Genomic DNA, 17,599 nt, shown 5'->3' on the forward strand with positions numbered 1-17,599 from the left:
CATGTCTGCTTTGATGGAAGAACGAACTAGAAAACTGAGTGGCTATTTGGAACCATTGTTATTTTAATTTTAGTAAGATGAGCTATGCATTATTTTTAGGTGTCAGAATCTTAGCGATTGTTTAATGACATTTGTAATAACACCCCATCAGTTCTATTCTCTGAGTAAACCCTTAGACCTTATATATGGCACTATAACAATAAAGCACACTGGTATATGTGCTGTTTTAAATGACTTACTGGGAGAGATGAATGTTTTATCTTTCTTGACTATTCCACTAGTAAAACCCTAAACTCAACCAAAGGGCTTTGTATGGAAACTAGATAGACACTATTATTTTCTTCATACATGGAAATAATATAGATAAAATGGGAAGTAGAAATCAAAATGGTAAAGACTTACTAAATTACAAATAATTCCTTGCTAAAATTTATAGAAACTGTAGGACTTGAAGAATTTGTGAAAATGAGCATGGAAAGTTGTGAAGATTATCATAATCTCTTAAATAGAAGTACAATAGATAGAAAGCCCATACAATCCAAACTGAAGATTATTTGCCATGGTATGTTTAAATTAGCTCCTAACACTGATTAGATAATGGGGGCAAATGGACTCTTTATTCCCTCTTCTATGTAGAAGATTTTCAGGGTCTTTCAGAAATGTTCAATTAAAAAAAGAAGGCAATTCTGTATTCCAGAATACAGTCTGATCTCAAATATTTGAAACAATAAAAATTTATAAAAATCCCCACTCTCCCAAGGTACTGGGATTTTTTTGCCAGTCTGACAATCCAGGTGTATAACTGTAATTAACACTCCTCAATAATTAACACATATCAATAAAGAAAGTTACATTTTTGTTGTTAGAGGAAAACATATGTTTGATTTTAGGCCAATGGGCAAACATTTCTGCAATTATTTCCAGTGGACAGCTGCTGTTTTAACTCAGCTGGTAACAGTCTGTGTACCAAAGTTTTAATAACTAGGATAGGCCAACTGTTGGTAAAATATTTTGTTTTGTTGTTTAAAATAAAAGGAAAGCAATAAGGTGCAATGCTGCTCAAAGATTTCAAAGATTCATGTGAAATCAATCTGCTCATTTTCAATAATTTGTTAATATTTAATATTTAATATTTTTACTGAACACATACATATATTTTATATATTATAATGGAGATAGCATGCTTCACTGAAAAAAATGTTTTATATGAGATATTTGATTCAGTAATAGAAAAATAAGTTTTTATCATCAATTCCTAAATATTATCTCTAAAAGTTTTAGAAAGTTAGTTGTTAGAAAGGAAACCAAAAAAATTGATGAAAAAATGTTTAAAAGCATAAAACTCATGAAAAAATTACAAGGAGAAATTTAATCCTAAGTTATAACAACAGAAAAACAACACAAATAATTATTGTTGTTGTTATAGGTAGTGTAAATATCTGCCAGGCTTTGTTTTGAGTAGTGTAAAAGGCTTTATGTTATTTGATTTCCTCAATCTCATGAAGGTAGTATTAGTATAATGAAAATATAGAAACATTGTAAAATGTCTGACAGTGAAATAAATGGTTAAATAATTTACACTATTGCCATATTAAGGAATCTTTTCACATCACTGAAATGATGTAATGATGTTTTCTTAGCATATTAATATGGGAAATGCTTACAGTAAACATTATGTAGAAAACATAGTATCCAAAATTTTGCAAACTCTGTGGTTCAAATTTTATGGAAATTGCATTTATACAAAATAAAAGATTGCAAGAAAAATGTCAAAATATTAATACATATCTGGATATTACCTTTACTGGTTTTCAATAATGCATAATATGCATTTGTTATTGTTACAGTTAAAATGTCATCAAATATATAAAAGTGTTATTAAAAGACTAAAAATCTAAATATGTCTCATTAACACCACTTTACAATCTACTTTGATTGACGTTGGGAACGGAAAGTCTTATTTAAATGCAGAAATAAGTCACAGAGATATCATTCAGTGAACTCAAATTTAGGGTATTGTTGAAGTGCTTTTTAGTATTAAAAAAGGCATTGTCCCTTGTGTAATAAATTGATTCAAAAACATTCCAAATATTATAAGCATTTTTCCTAATGGAATTTTATTTTTGATACTAGAAATTCCCTACCCATGCACAGCAATCTAAATGGTGCTTTGCAATTAATAAATACTCAATCATTGGTTATTAAAAATTCATCCATCATTCTATAAGTTCACTAAATATTTTAATAATTTCTTTGGCTGAATATAAAATCAAAACCGTGTTATTTTCAGTTGAGATTCTTGGCAACTAAAAATTAATTTTATTTTCTCCAGTGGCTTCTGATGTAGGAATACTCTCTAATTGCTGTTCTTTGTTTTGTTACATAATGTCAATTATTGTTTTGGGATAATTAAGCACACACAGTGTATAGGAACATCTTAAGAAACAATGATGTTGGAAAATTTCATAATTTTACTGCTGTGGCATAAATATCCAATAAAAATTTTATGTTTAATAAAGTCATTCTTGTTCATTCTGAACTGCTAAAGGGAATAAATAACCAAATTGACCATCTCTCTACCAAGACTCAAAAAATTACACTTAGGTTAAATGCAGGCATATTAAAGACATCCCCAGAAACCTCAGGTGTTGAATGGTAGGATAACTTTCTATATCATTCGGAGCCTAGTAAAACACACTGTTTATTCAAATAATAATTTAGACTGAAAAATTAGTAATGGTTTAATGCTTTTAATGATGGTTGCTCAAGCTTGCTTTAACTTTCCTAATGTGGAAGACAGACCTGATTTTTAAGATTTCTCTTGATGTGCAGAATATATTTACCACATTGGGGCAGAACCATTAGATTCTAAAAGCAAAATAATCTACAGCAACAGATAACAAGAGCCTAAGCAGTATAGTTCTGCCAAATTTTGATGATCCTTAACTCATCATAGTAGGATGCATGTGTGCTAAGACAGGATATCTGAAACTTTGCTATTTGAAATAGGTAAAATAAAATAAAAAACCTATGATGCTTATAAAGTACAGATAATATCTGCATGGAAATAAGTGGAAATAAAATATCAGTTTTATTCATGCTAAAAATCCTCAGTGTTAGCAAATGTCACTTCACACTTTCTTCCCACCCTCTTTCTTCTCCATGTAGTACTCCTTTTTTCCCTCTTTTTTTTAGCTATTTGGAAATGTTTGTTTTTAATTTTTTATTGGTTATGAATATCCATGAGATTCAAAAGTGATTGTCACCCCTCGTGCCCAAGATGTGAAGGCCACATCCATACTGGCAGCATGCACCTTACCACAAGTTGTGTTTGTACCCCATGTCCCCCACCCAGTTATCCCCAACCTCCCTCCCACTCCTCCTTCCCCCCCACTCCACTTTGTATCCCTAGGTATGTTCTCTCCCTCTGCAAGTCCAATGCACCACTGTGGTCTTTCTTTCCTTCCTTCTTTCTCTCTTAGCTCACACTTATGAGTGAGTACATGTGGTATTTATCCCTCTGTGCTTATAGTTCTGAGTAAATATTAGATACTGAGGCAATTACCTGGAACATATCAACCTACTTTTTATTTCCAAAGCTCCCTCTACCCCCAAACTCATTTTTAAAAATTGTAATTTTGTATTCTCTGCTTATATGTCCCCATGCCTAAGAAATCCAACTCAGAAATCTCACCCATATAGAAGCAAACAGACATAAATAGGGAATTTCTGTAAGAGCTGATTAAAAATAGTGGAAATGATGCATTCACTGTTCTTGCAATATAAGCTTGGTGATTGCAGAGGTTTTTCTTTCACTTGCAAAAACCGTTTATAGTATTATATTTTCATCTAGTTTTTAGATGATAAACTAGTATTAATCCATAATTTTTCATTCTCCATTATTTTTAATTTATTAAAAAATGTAATTCATGGTTTCTATGCAGATACTATGCCTCACACTGTACTAAGGCTTGCTTGTCTTGTTTAAATCTCAAATGAAGCTCATATTACAATTCCTTGTATGGACTTCAGAGTACTACTAGACCCATAGAATCATTCAGACTGGTATTTGTTAGACACACGTGCCACATTCCCCACTTGCTTTCAAAGATATAGAGTAGACACAAACTATATTTAATTCCTGGAAGCAACACAGGTCTTCTTCCAGCTCTTCAAACATTCCGCCTTCCTGTACGACTCCCTATGCTCTGTTTCCACTCCCCCTAACTCTTACCCATCTTCCAAGTCTGGAAAACAGCTCTCATTCTTCCTTCTTTAAACTAACCAGGTAAACAGAGGAAGTACAATTTTCTGTGAAATAATAAGTTTTTTTTTTCTTTTTCAAGGAAGGGAGTGTGTGTGTGTGTGTGTGTGTGTGTGTGTGTGTGTGTGTGTGTGTTTGTGTGTGTGTATCACTTCAATGGTAGCAGCAAGTCTAATGTAATATAGATGTTTTGGTTTCATAAATACCATGATTAGTTTTCATAGATTTAGCTGTGGCCACAAGGATTTGGGTAAATATCCAAGGCTCTGTAGAAGCATCCAAGACAGCTCAGGCCCCATCTGCCAGCCAACTGGTCAGTCCAACCGAGGCTCTCAGCATTTGAACATGGCCTGGGGAAGGAGTTGAATGGTGGACACATAAGACTGTTCCTCAGGGAGACAAGGGAAAGGCATGCTTTTTCACACAGGTAGCCACCAGTGCAAAGACTTCACTGTATGAAATAATATGTCAGGTTCAGGGAACCAGAGCTAGGACAATTTTACTGGAGAATAACGTGGAAGGAAATGTGATCACCAGATGAGGCGACATAAGTGCCAGGACTACTGAAGCCTCCTTCGCAAGGCTGCTGTTAGTACATAGGAACATAAATGCCCAGAGCTTCGAAAATAAAAATGGATTATGAATAATAAATGTTATAAAGTATTTTAGGTGCAGCTTCAATAAAAAGACTACCAATAGAAAATGAAAGTATTTGCTAATTTCTCTTGAACCCTTATTCTTGGAACTGTCTATGATAATTCTAATTCATTTCAAGCATTTTACTTCTTTGCAAAGCACTATTATAATGGTTATCAATGTTTATTTAAAAGGTTGTCATTTTACTGGTCACAGTTTAGTAGCACGTATTTTCTTTCTTTCTTTCCTCCTCCTCCTCCTTCTTCTTCTTTTATTTATTATTATTTTTTGTTTGTATAAAGGCATCAAGTCATTTTTAGTTTATTTTCTTGGCCCTTCCTGATCCATAATAGCTCTTGACTATATGTTTTCTCTTCCCTTTGGCTTTATCCTAAATGTGGTTATCATTGCTTCACTCCTAAGTTATTTTATAGCTCCTTAGCTCACAGCTTGCTTCTAGCTTTTCGTTCCTTAAATCTATCTTTTTTTCTTTTTTAAGAAATTGCTGTTCAAAACTCAACACTTTGTTTTTATTATTCCAAATGGTTTTAAAAGTATCTACCTTATCCTAAGGGAATAAGAGAGTCATGCAACCAACTGAAAGCAATCAGTAAAATAATTATTATAGAAAAAAGATTATATATATAGAAATTCTAAAATAATTTATTGAAAATTTGTTAACATTAATAAGAACTTTTATTAATGAGAGCTATAAAAGTAAGTTAAAAATCAATAGCTTTATTACATTCACTTCTTGAGAACATTTATGGAGCTTCTAGCCTTAAATCTAATCATAGAAGCTGTAAGCCACTAAAAGTTGTGTAAGGAATATCTACCCCTCTCTTTCACATTCCTATGGCCCTTCATCTTAAAGCATGTGGTCTGCAGGCCTAACAAAGGCAGACTTTAACCCCAAATCCAAGGATCTTTCCGTCGTGAAGCCAGCAGTATCTCTATTCTCAATTTCAGGAGTCTTTGCTTATATTTTTGCAACTAAAGTTTCTTTCCAGTGGTTTTCTCACAATGAAGTCTTTAAAATTTTCTCAGTCTGAACTACAAGTGTTTGTGGCCTTAAAAGGATGGGATTTTGATTTTCAATTCTACTTACAGAATTTCAGTAAACTTAGGGCCCACGTTACACCCTAGATACAACATCTCCAGAGATCCTTAACAGTTGAGTAGAGTCTGCAAAACAATGTATGAGTCCCTTGATTTCAGTATTCTTCATTTACTGGAAAGGACTATAATAGTCTGTGAAGTTTGGAATAGATTTTTGAATTCGAGTCACAGGAACATTCCAACTAAAACCAAGAAATTCTGAAAGAAGACAAAATGAGGCCTCCTTTCATTATGTCCAGAATATTTTTAAATTCTCACTAAGATAAGCAATAGAGTGCTATGGGCAGTCCACCAATATGAATCATTTGTTGGTACATCTTCTAGATTCTCCTAGATATAGGAAAACACCATCAGACATTGCTAGGATATTGACAACATTTTTTGTTAAAGACATAAATTTATTTGTTCTGATGGTTCCAAATATCTAAATATTACTTAGCATTTGAATGATAGTGTTCCAATGTCCTTTTAAATAGAGTCATTTCCATTGGAATTAGATGGGTTGATAATCACCTGAACTGATTTTCTATCTAGTTTATACTATAATAAAACTTTAGTTCACATCCTTTTTATAAACAATGTACTTACCATCATAGTTATAATGAGATTTATTCTGATTTGAGCAAATTATTATCATATTATGAAACATTTATCTGTGTTACACTCGACATAGAATAAACTTAGAAGTGAGGAGCGAAGAACAGAAAAATAATGTTTTTTTTAAAGATATGTTCAAATAAGAAAAATTAAGTAGAGAATTGTGAAAGACTACTTTCAATTATGCTGTTACTGTTCCAATGTCTTATGCAGAAAATGTTTATTAATATGACCAAATGTGCAGAATCCAGAGGTTTAAAGATTTATGTAGATGTTGTCATAGAGATTATTTTAATGATTTAACCACCCCTTTCTATACATTAAGAGTAAACATGATTGTATTGTTTAAATATATAACAATGATGAAACTGCAGTCTCAAACAGTTAGGCAATGTATATAGGCTATTTCTTGTTGATTTATGAGTGCTTCTGTGATAGCCTTTATCACCATTTACATAGAGCTTCAAAATACACAAAGTGTAAACACCAAGTTTGGCCCATGTGAGTGAAAACTATGTTTTTCATTCCACCTGGAATTCTTTATTTTTATGTTTCCATATCATAATTTACAATTTAGGAGTTTTAGTCTTTAATTTTTCCTTTGAGATATGACAATCCTTCCTCTAATGCATTTTAGTTTTCAATATAATTTCTGCTGGGATTAAGTGTGGAAATTTCTTCTATAAAATGCATTACTATAGAGTTACAGTACAGTAAAAAATGAGCATTTTCAAAATGGATTTCCTCTGAAGGATAACCACAACTCTAGTCTCAGCACATGGATGGCTTGTTGAGTGGCTCACAATGTCACATTATCAAGATAACATATTTGTTTCTCTTTAAGCCAGTTCTGCTGTGCTATCTTCATAGTCTCCTTATATCTATACTCTAGAAAAGGCTAAATGCAGTCAAAATAACAGATCATTGTTGTGGAGATATTGATAATGCTGCCTGCCTCCATTCACTGTGGGTAAAAAAGAGAATGTACAGTGTCCTTTCAACCCTCAACTCAGCTGCACAGATTTGTAATATCAGGGGTTTACTGTCTTGTGTTGAAATATATCCTTTGCATACTACTTGTAATAATAAAGGGCTAATCCCTATAGTAAAGGCGTGTATTTCAGTATTTCATATAATGTTGATATATGGTGGAGAATAAGCAAACCAAAGACATTTATGATTTATTTCTTTACTTCTCTTTGAAATTTTATTTTAAATATTTTATTCAATTAATCCTGCTGTCCAGAGTGCATGTTTCTTAAAATGGAGCCAAGATATTGCTCTCAGTGACTATGAAAGGGCATAAAATTTGGATTATTTTAGTTTTAAAGGCTGAGATATTGTAAGATTAATACACTTACTCTAATTTGGTGAACTTCTGAATTTTAGATTATGTTTTTCCATTTTATTCAAGCCATTATTTCTGAGAATAAGTAACAATGTTTTCACATTATTTTAATCATTATGCATGTGTATTTATGGATATATGCTTATTATCTGGATATTAAGGTATAAACTTACCCATGTTTGAGTAGTCAAGATTAGAGATGAATTTTGGGTTTTATACAGAAAAAAAGGAATCAAGATTCTTTGAAGAAAGTTGATACTAATGTACTTGTCAACACATGATAGACCTGACCAAAAGAGATTAAGACTTTGTTCAATTAGGGGTATTTTCTGCTTTTGTTGATTTTGACAGTTACCATAGCAATGTTCTCAGAATATGTGTATGTCAAAGATATTTTCCGGTGAGTCCATCATGACATTTATTTTGCTGGGTAAAAGTCACAGATAATGTAAAATTTTTCTTACTTCTGTCTTTTTCCATGATGTGTTGATTCATAGGTCAGTTTCAATGGGTAGGATTACAAGAAAGAGATATTTGAGAAATAGGTATGAGAGGATTTAGTGATTGTACAAAGAAGTTTAGGTAAAGAATTTAAAGACAAAACGAATGTTTCTAGTTTGAGTAACTAGATGAATGATTGTACTATTCCTTGAGAATGGAGATGTGGAGATAATCAGTATGACTTGGAACATGTTATGTTTTAAGTATCTGTAATATCCAGGCAAATATGCCCAGGAGGTCATAAATAAGGCTTTGAAGCTCAAGAAAGAGGTCTAGAGTATAAACCTAGGTCTAGAAGTCACAAGCACATGCAAGATGATCAAAATTAAAGGGATAGCTGAGAACATACATGGAGCAGATGTGAGGGGAAGAAGACTTTAGACATTCCTCGATGAAACTGAAAAGATTAAGTTAGCAGGACAGAGAAAGACTCATAGAAGTCAAACTGTTTCATTATTACAGGATTAAGATACTTAAAGAGAGTTTAAAAATAACATCAATAAAACTAATAAACAAAAAAATTCATATTCAGATACATAAAAAAAAAGAATTGCACATGTCAACAAGAGAGGAGAGAAGTGATGGATCCTGGAATCTCTGTTAAACAGAAAAGACAGGACATAATTGATGAAGAAAGGATTATAAGAGTCAAGGGACTGGAGATCTTATTAAGTTCAAAGAAACTCCCATGTCTAGGTCTGATTTCTCCCCCGGTATTTAATTTGGTCATTTTAAGTTTATTTTGGCTCATTTTCCTTAGATACGCTGCCATCAAATGTCAAAAACAGAAATCCTCAACTCTCATTCTCTTCCTCTCCATGATTGTATCAACTGTCCACGGCTGTGTAGTAAATCACCGTAAAGCCTGATGCTTTAAAACAACAGAATTTCTTTAGCTTATGATTTTGTGGGTCAACAATTTGGCTGGACTCAGCAGGGTAATATTTCTGTTGGTCTTAGGTGGGCTCACACATGTATCAGAGGTCAGCTACTGGTCCGGTTGGTGGCTTTGCCTCTATGGAGGAGGCTGTCTGTCTGCTAGGACAACAAAGGGGGCTGGATATGTGCCTCCCAAAATTCAGTGGCTAACCTGGGCTTATTCCAAGAATGGCAAGAACAGAAGCCGCGTGGTCTCTTGAAGCGGATATCCAGAATTCACACAGAATAATTTCTGCCATATTGTATTCTTTAAAGCAAGGCAAAGGCCAGGCCACATTCAAAAAATGAGAAGAAAAATACATGAGAAGAGACAGCTATAAAATATTGCGGACTTATGAGCTGGCCAGTTAACTCAGTTGGTTAGACCCAGCCTTATAACGCCAAGGTCACAGTTTCAGAGCCCTGGACTAGCCAGCCACCATTTAAAAAAAAAAAAAAAAAAATATATATATATATATATATAAAATATATATAGTGGACTCTGGGAAAGTAGAAAAATAGTATGAGTCTAAGCTCTACTCCAGAGAGACTAAGTAACCTTCATATTGCACTTACATGAAATGGCCAAGGCAAGACCGAACCTCACTTGGGTCTGCTGATTTCCACTGTGGTTGTCTCTCCCCTATCAGCCTAGCTCACAAAGCAATTGTATGGATCAAGATCAGTTAATTTTTGCTCCTATTTGATGCAAATTTCCAGGAAAATATATGCTAAACTGCCTTTGGGTCATAATCTTAATTCAGCTTTCCAGACAATGTGTAAGACTCTAGTATAGAAGTCATTGGGTACAGTCAGTAGTGCATGCCAGGAAATATAGACCTCAGCATGATAAAGGAATTGGCCTGAGCTTTAGTGTCAGCCAGGTTTTAGATGTTGGGCATAAATGTAGACATTTGCAGGGTTTGTTTTCTATTCTATGCTTATAAAAACAAAACAGACTATAGCAGGAGGATGTGGTAGACACAATAGGATCCCCCCCACACCACAAAAATAATATCTACAGAACCTCAGAATATTTTACCTTGTGTGGCAGATGTTAAGGAGCTTGAGGTGGGGAGATTATCTTGGATCATCTGATTTGGTTCATTGTAATCACTAGAGTTCTTATAAGAGGGATGGAGGATGAGTCAGAGTTAGAAAAAAGAGATAGGGTAACAGAACCAAACGCTGGAGTAATGTACTTTGAAGATAAAGAAAGAGTCTATGAGCCAAGCATATACGCAGCCTCTAGAAAATAGAAGAATTTCCCTAAAGCCTCCAGAAGGACTAAAGTCTCACCAACACCCCGACTTTAGAATTCTTACCTTCAAAACAACAAAATAACAAATTGGTGTTTTTTAACACTAAGTGTGTGGTAATTTGTTGCCATGGAAGTATTAATACAGAAGTCAATGTGGATCATTTCTGTGGGGGTGAAAGCTGATCCAGATAACAAAACATAAGAGAGAAAGAAGACATTCATTAACTAAGTATGGATAAGAATCTGGGTAGGCTGAGCCAGACATTCTGTACTCAATTTAAACTAACAGGTGATAGCAGTGGACATTCTGGTGATAACAGAATTTTTCTCAATTTTCTCAATTTTTCTCTCTCTTGAACTCACATCTCCAATTCAGACTGCTTGTTTTCTGCAAGAGCTTACCTCACTTTCTTCCTTCATCATCATCCTGGCATTCCCTTCTACTCTTTTTGTTTTAGATTATTAGATTATCTGCTTTATGCTTCCAATTTATTCTGATTTTTTAAAAAACATAATCTGTGGGAACACAGATGCTGGAATCATACTTCCAAGGTTACTACCTGTATGATTATGGACAAGTAACTCAAACTCTCCTTGACTCCACAGCCATCTGTATAAAAGATCTGTCAAAACCTGTATTGTAAGTTCTTGTAAGAATTAATGAGTTGTGAGCAGTTAATGAGTTAATATTGTAAAACTCCTAGAACAATAACCTACACATGGTAAGGACTATAAGAATATGTATTGTTAATGGAAAATATATTTAGCAGTTTATGATACTACCTTTTTGTAGGGAAGTCCAAATAAGAATCTGAAATTTGCTGTGCCTCTAGTTGGTAGTCATAGATTTAGAAAAGAAAATTATTGCAAAATGGAGATAGCATGTTATGATATCCACTTGCATTTTATTTAAATACTCAGGGCTCATTGTTAAAATATTAATTTAAGTACTTATCAAAGTCAGAGGAAACATGTAGCTAGATGATAGAAATTGTAATTCCTGATATTTATATCCTTATTTTGTACCTAATATCTTGACATAATTTAATGTTTTAGGTTTAAAACATTTCTGCAATTATTTTATTCATATATCTTTGTCCCAATTTACCTATACAGCACCAGGTACGTTCTATGTAATGGTAATAATCTGTTTGCAAAATGTGAATGTTTGCTCATGTAGTGTCCTGATAATCAGCTGTGTTAAAGCATAATTTTTAAAAAGTTAAAATAATGAATCTCACAGAAATATAAATGAATATGGAATCATCCAGTAATATTGCTTATTCTAAATGTGCTTAAAATTATTTTGCTATTGTTCAGGACATGCGTTTGGCCCTAGATGCTTTTGTTCCTTCATTCAATAATCAGTGAATCTCTATTATATTCAAGACAGTTGTTACCTACTTTAGATATGTAAGATAAATAATTTCAGAGTCCTGACATAAGAATTTCAAAGTCTTGTGCATTGAGACAGATATAAAAGGGTCAGTCCCTTGCAGAGGGCACACACAGAGCTGGCAAAACCTTCACAGCTTTTCTCCCCCTTATCCCACAGACCTCTGTGAGTGTATCAACAGGGTGCATCCCAATAGAATCATAGGATTTGTTTTTCACATATTTTCTTTCCCTTATCTTCTTCTCTGTTGAAAAATGTCTTGCTGAAATCTGGGTATGGGTTGCCTTATTCACAGAAATTTCAAGACAAATAAAGCCCTCTTGTATCAACTAAAATCACTTGCAGCTGTCAAAACAAAAATGGCACCAAAATTAAACAGGTAAGAAAGACTTTATTCAAGGCTACTGCAATAAGGAAGAGAGACTAGACTCAGTCTAAACTCAGCTCTGCTAAAAGAAAGGGAAAGAGAGTTTTTGAAAGCTGTTAAGTGAGAAGGGCTGGGAAGGACAGGGAGAGGGAATCATAGGCCATCTATGTTTGATAACTGGCTTTACTCAAAAAGGAAGTAAATTTTCTTCTGTTTTCATGACAGGAGATAGTTTTACAACTTGGATCAAGGTGTCTGCTGAAGTTGGGCTCCTGTCCTCCCACAGAAATTGAGAACTAAGCCTGCATCTTCCTTTATGGTTATATTTCAGGAATATATAACCTGCTTCTGGGGCCTTGGGGAAGACATTCCTGGGTTGTAAAAATTGAAAGAGGCTTTTAAAAAGATTTACATCTCAAAGGGGCAGAGAAAGGATTCACATTTCCAAGTTATCTAAAGTAAATACTCCAAGAAAAGGGAGGTGAGGGGCCTAGAGTCAGGAAAAAACCTGTCTGAAGTTTAATCAATGTGGTTTCAATTTGCATTTCCCTGATGCCTAGTGATATTGAGCATTTTTCATGTACCTGTTGGCTATTTGTATGTCTCCTTTGAAAAATATCTATTCAGCTGCTTTGCCTATTTTTTAATTGGGTTATTTGTTTTCTTACTGTGCAGTTGCTTGAGTTCCTTGTATGTTATGGATATTAATCCCTTGTCAGTAACCAATAAAAAAAATGTACTATGCAAGTAAATAAATAATTAAATAAATAAAGTTTAGTCAAGCTGAAAGGAACATTAAGGCCTTTTTGGTCACAACCCAGGGAAAGAAGAAAATAAAGACTATAGTGCAGTTGTGTATAATAAGGAGGGCATGTTTAGTTTTGGCAAGTACTTGGGAAATAACTTTAGAACTTTAGAATATAATTGTATTTAAATGTACAGAATTATTCTTGCTGAAATACCTTATCCAAGGTGGTAGGTGACTTTCAAGGTTCTGCATAGTATACTTATTTAGAATAAAATTATCATAAAGGGAAAGTCATAATTGAGAGTTATTTTTCCACAGGTATAATTTCATTTAAGCTCATTTACTTAGGAAAAAAATTAAGATTTATATTCATTTGATCAAGAAGTAGGGAGGACATTGAAAGCTACAGAATATGCTTTGATCTAAAAGACAGCTGGAATTTCCAGAGGAAGAAATGCTTCTAAAGATGACAGACGGTCATAGAATTTTTGTACAAAATCAACATTAGTCATAAGACATTAAATACATAGACATGCACATGCACACACACACACACTAACCAGACCAGATGGTACTATGCTATAGATAGAACAGAATGGAGAATTTCCAGAAGGATTTAACTCAGTTCACTTTCTGAAACATCAACAACAGCACTGGCCAAAGGTGAAAGGTCTAAAAGGAGGGCGTTGAGTTTAACCAAAGTATACCTGGCTGTATACCAGCAGCGAAGCTGTGTGGCAAAAGAAAAATGCAGTGCAAGGATTTTATTAAATGAATTCAAGATTCTATTTTAACTTAGGTTTTAGCGTGGAAAACCTAAAAATAACAGGGGAAACTACTGAGCACTATTTGTTACAGTTATTTTTTTTTAAATTCAATAATAAATATCATAAACTAAGTTTGCCAAAGACACAGACCTAGGTGCCAGAGAGGAAACAGATGAGAAAGCATGGTCTCTACTTTCCACTTGCTCACAATCTAGCAGGTAATAACAGTACTAATAATAACAGCATAATAGTAATACAGCAAATATTTATACAGTGATTACTCGGTGTCAGTCTCTGTTCTAGGTTCTGTACATTTATAAATAACTTACAACAACCCTGTCAGTTTGGTGAGTAGGCAAGTATCTAGTCATGATAATGTCACACAATATAAGGCACTGATTGCTCCTAGAGATTGAAGAATGCCTGCTTAGAGCAGAAAGGGAACGGGATGTGCAGGACCATGAGTTCGCATAACGTCTCTGCCCCTTAAACATGTACTTTGGAGCTCTTTGCTATTTAGTTTTTATGTCAGTTAATAATACTGTCACTCTGTTAAGGCTGCTATAACAAAAATACCACAGACTGGGTGTTTAAACAACAAGCATTTATTTCTCACAACTCTGGAGGCTGGGAAGTCCAAACTCAAGGCAAATTCGGTTTGTGGTGAGGGCCTTCTTCCTGGTTCATAGACGGCTGTCTTCTCACTTTATCTTCATGTTGCAGAAGGGGTGAGGGAGCTCTCTGGGGTCTTACTTATGAGGGCATTGATTCAATTTATGAGGGCATCACCCTCAAAATCTGATCATGTCCAAAAGGCCTCATCTTCTAATACTGTCTCCTTGGGGATTAGGATTTCAACATATGAATTTTTGGGAAAACACAATTATTTAGTCAAAAACAAATATTTATCTTGCATTTTTAAAAATGCATATTAAAGATATGTATAAAATTCCTTGTTCATTGTTAGCTTTCAATATAAAGAAGTTTTATTGCTTACATAAGGGGATTATGGAAACACTCATAATGAAGGTGGTGGTCCCTAAAAGATTTCAATAAGAGGAATGACAGACAAAGTTATATGACAAAGAAGGAACAGCAGATGACATGTGCTGGAAGCAATAAAATGTGCTGTTTATAGTGAATAATTAATTTAATTGTAGTGAAAGGGGCAGGAAGAAAAGGGATGAGCGTTTAGTCTGGAAAAATATTATAGATGCTGATCATAAAAGTCATAAGTATGAGCTTATCATTTTGGTCTCCTTAGATCAGAACAACTGCCTGCCTGTTTTTGTCCAGCCCACGAGCTAAAGATAGTTTTATATATATTTTTCCTCTTTTTGTTTTGTTTTTGTTTTCTTTTGTTTTGTTTGCTTCTGGCTGGTAGGGATCTGAACCTTTAACACCTTTAACAACATGCTCTGACCAACTGAGCCAAATGCCCAGCCTTATATTTTTAAATGGTTGAAAAAAATTCGAAAGAGAAAGAATGTGTTGTGACATGTGAAAGTTATACAGAATTTAAATCTCAGGGTGTATAAATGAAGTATTACTGGCATTAGGCACACTCATTCATTTACATGTGGCAGAGAACATGCGGCTGCAAAGCCTAGTATTTCCTGTCTGGCCCTGTATGGAAAAAGTTTTCAGACCCTTGCCTTAGCTATAATTTTTTTTTTTTTGATCCTAAATTTCATCATTCTTCATGACAACAAATTTAAAGAATACTATTTCATAGTTTGGGAACTAATATACCAAACAAGCTGCTTCTCTCTTTCAGTGTCTCTGATACAGATGTCACTTAAAGATCAAAAAGCAGCACCTAGAGGTCCTGGAAAGGCTCTATGGCGTCAATAGTTTGGGTCTGTGTGGGTCATATTTTATTTTAAGGTCTTCTTAATCCTACTTATTGCTTGATATTATAGTCTATAGCATGAGCAGTGTTTTAGTTAAATTTCCACATATGTGTAGTCTCCAATTGCATGTAGCTTCAAACATCGAAGAGAATATTTAGACATTACTTTTATTTTCTTCCGTTTGCTTCTCCAGTGTCTTTTCTCAACTGTTATTTTAATTTTTTTCAACTATACCTCTTATAATTAAATCTAATAGTTAGGGAATATATTGCTTATATAGAAATCAATAATGAGAAAGAAAAACAGAAATTAAAATTCTATTGCAGAAATGTTTTCTTCAATTCGTTTAACAATCCTATTCATTACCCTACTCTCCTTTGAAAACTAGACCTCTGGCTTATTCTGATATGCTCTGAAAATCATTTTTTGTAGCAATTCCTTTTGTCTGTAATCTTGATTCATAGCCTTTCATATGAATTCTTTTATTGCTTTCTTTTCATAATAGCTCTTAGGCAACCAATCATCATGAATAATACTGTGTTTCTTCATGACTTTGTAGCATCCAGATGTCTGTAGCTCATGTTGCTGCCTTTTAGACACATTTGAAAAATAAAAAAGGTGCTATAAAATAATTGCATTTATTTCTGTAGCAAGTTTTAAATTATTCTTTCATAAGTGAGACAAACTTTTACTTGAATACAGAAATATGTACTATCCCTTTTGGTAATGTTGAAAACCTGAAGGAATAAAGGTTGCTGTAGTTTTGCATTGATCTGAAAGGAGATGGCAAACAGGAATTTTTAACACATTCTATTATATATAGGCACCTAATATTTGAATATAAGGTTTCTCTTATAGTTACTCATTTATATATGAAGTATAAGAGCAAACTGAGAAGGTTATTATTCAAACTGTTTATGAGTGTGTTTAGGTTTTTCAGTACTTGCTTTTAGGTAGATAAGGATGCTTTGCTTTATTCTTAGTTCCCAAGTTAAATGTTGAATTTCATGTATAGGCCCAAGACAATTTTAGTGACTAGGGCAGATTTCTTAAAAGAAGATTTGCATCAAAATTACTGGATAAACCTTTTAAAAATAAATATGCTTGTGCCTCATCTTGGATCTGCTGAATCAAAATCCTCTCTGAAGGGGCCAGGTGAGTATTAGTAAGTTCCCCTGTTGGTTCTGATTCTCACCTTCGGTTGAGAACCATTGGGCTAGACCTAGTCTTAGACAATAAACAAACAAAAAATCCACTTCATAAAAATATCATTAAACTTGTTAATAAGATGTTATTTATGTCATTCTTTACCATTAAAAATGCCCCAATATCTTCCCCCATTTCCCACTTTGGCCATCAGGATTCTCTGGGTCAAAGGTATACTTCAATTTTAATGTTCCTGTGGCTCGGATATTTGTGTTGTAGTTTTTTTGGGTTTTTTTTTTTCTTTATAATTCAACAAGAATTTATTGAGACTGGTGAATAAGACAGATATTAAATAAACATTTCAATAGGTTCTCTCTGATCTAGATATTGTAAACTTATTTTGTGTATTGATTTATATGTTTTACCCTTGTATTAACTGGAGATGAGCCATGGAATCTCGTTATGTAATATTTGTATTTATGTGCAAGCACACAAAAATATATAGGTATGTAATGTGTATATGTAATGTGTATATTTTGTGTTATGATGGTTTATGTAAAAAGTAGTGTATATACTATATATGAGGGGTCATCAAAAAGTTCATGGGAAGATTTGTATCACCCTTTTAATTCTTTTTTTACACAAACTTTTTGAAATACTGTTATATATACTATACTA

The 17,599-nt window shown here is 33.6% G+C and overlaps 1 protein-coding gene across 1 annotated transcript in view; it reads left to right on the forward strand.

Moving 5' to 3' along the window:
• Positions 1 to 17,599, forward strand: part of CDH7 (cadherin 7) — a 108,462-nt gene that overhangs the window by 54,072 nt on the left and 36,791 nt on the right. The gene's annotated exons all lie outside the window — the stretch shown is intronic.

This window comes from Cynocephalus volans, chromosome 13, assembly GCF_027409185.1.
Source record: "Cynocephalus volans isolate mCynVol1 chromosome 13, mCynVol1.pri, whole genome shotgun sequence".
In the NCBI taxonomy this organism is placed as follows: Eukaryota; Metazoa; Chordata; class Mammalia; order Dermoptera; family Cynocephalidae; genus Cynocephalus; species Cynocephalus volans.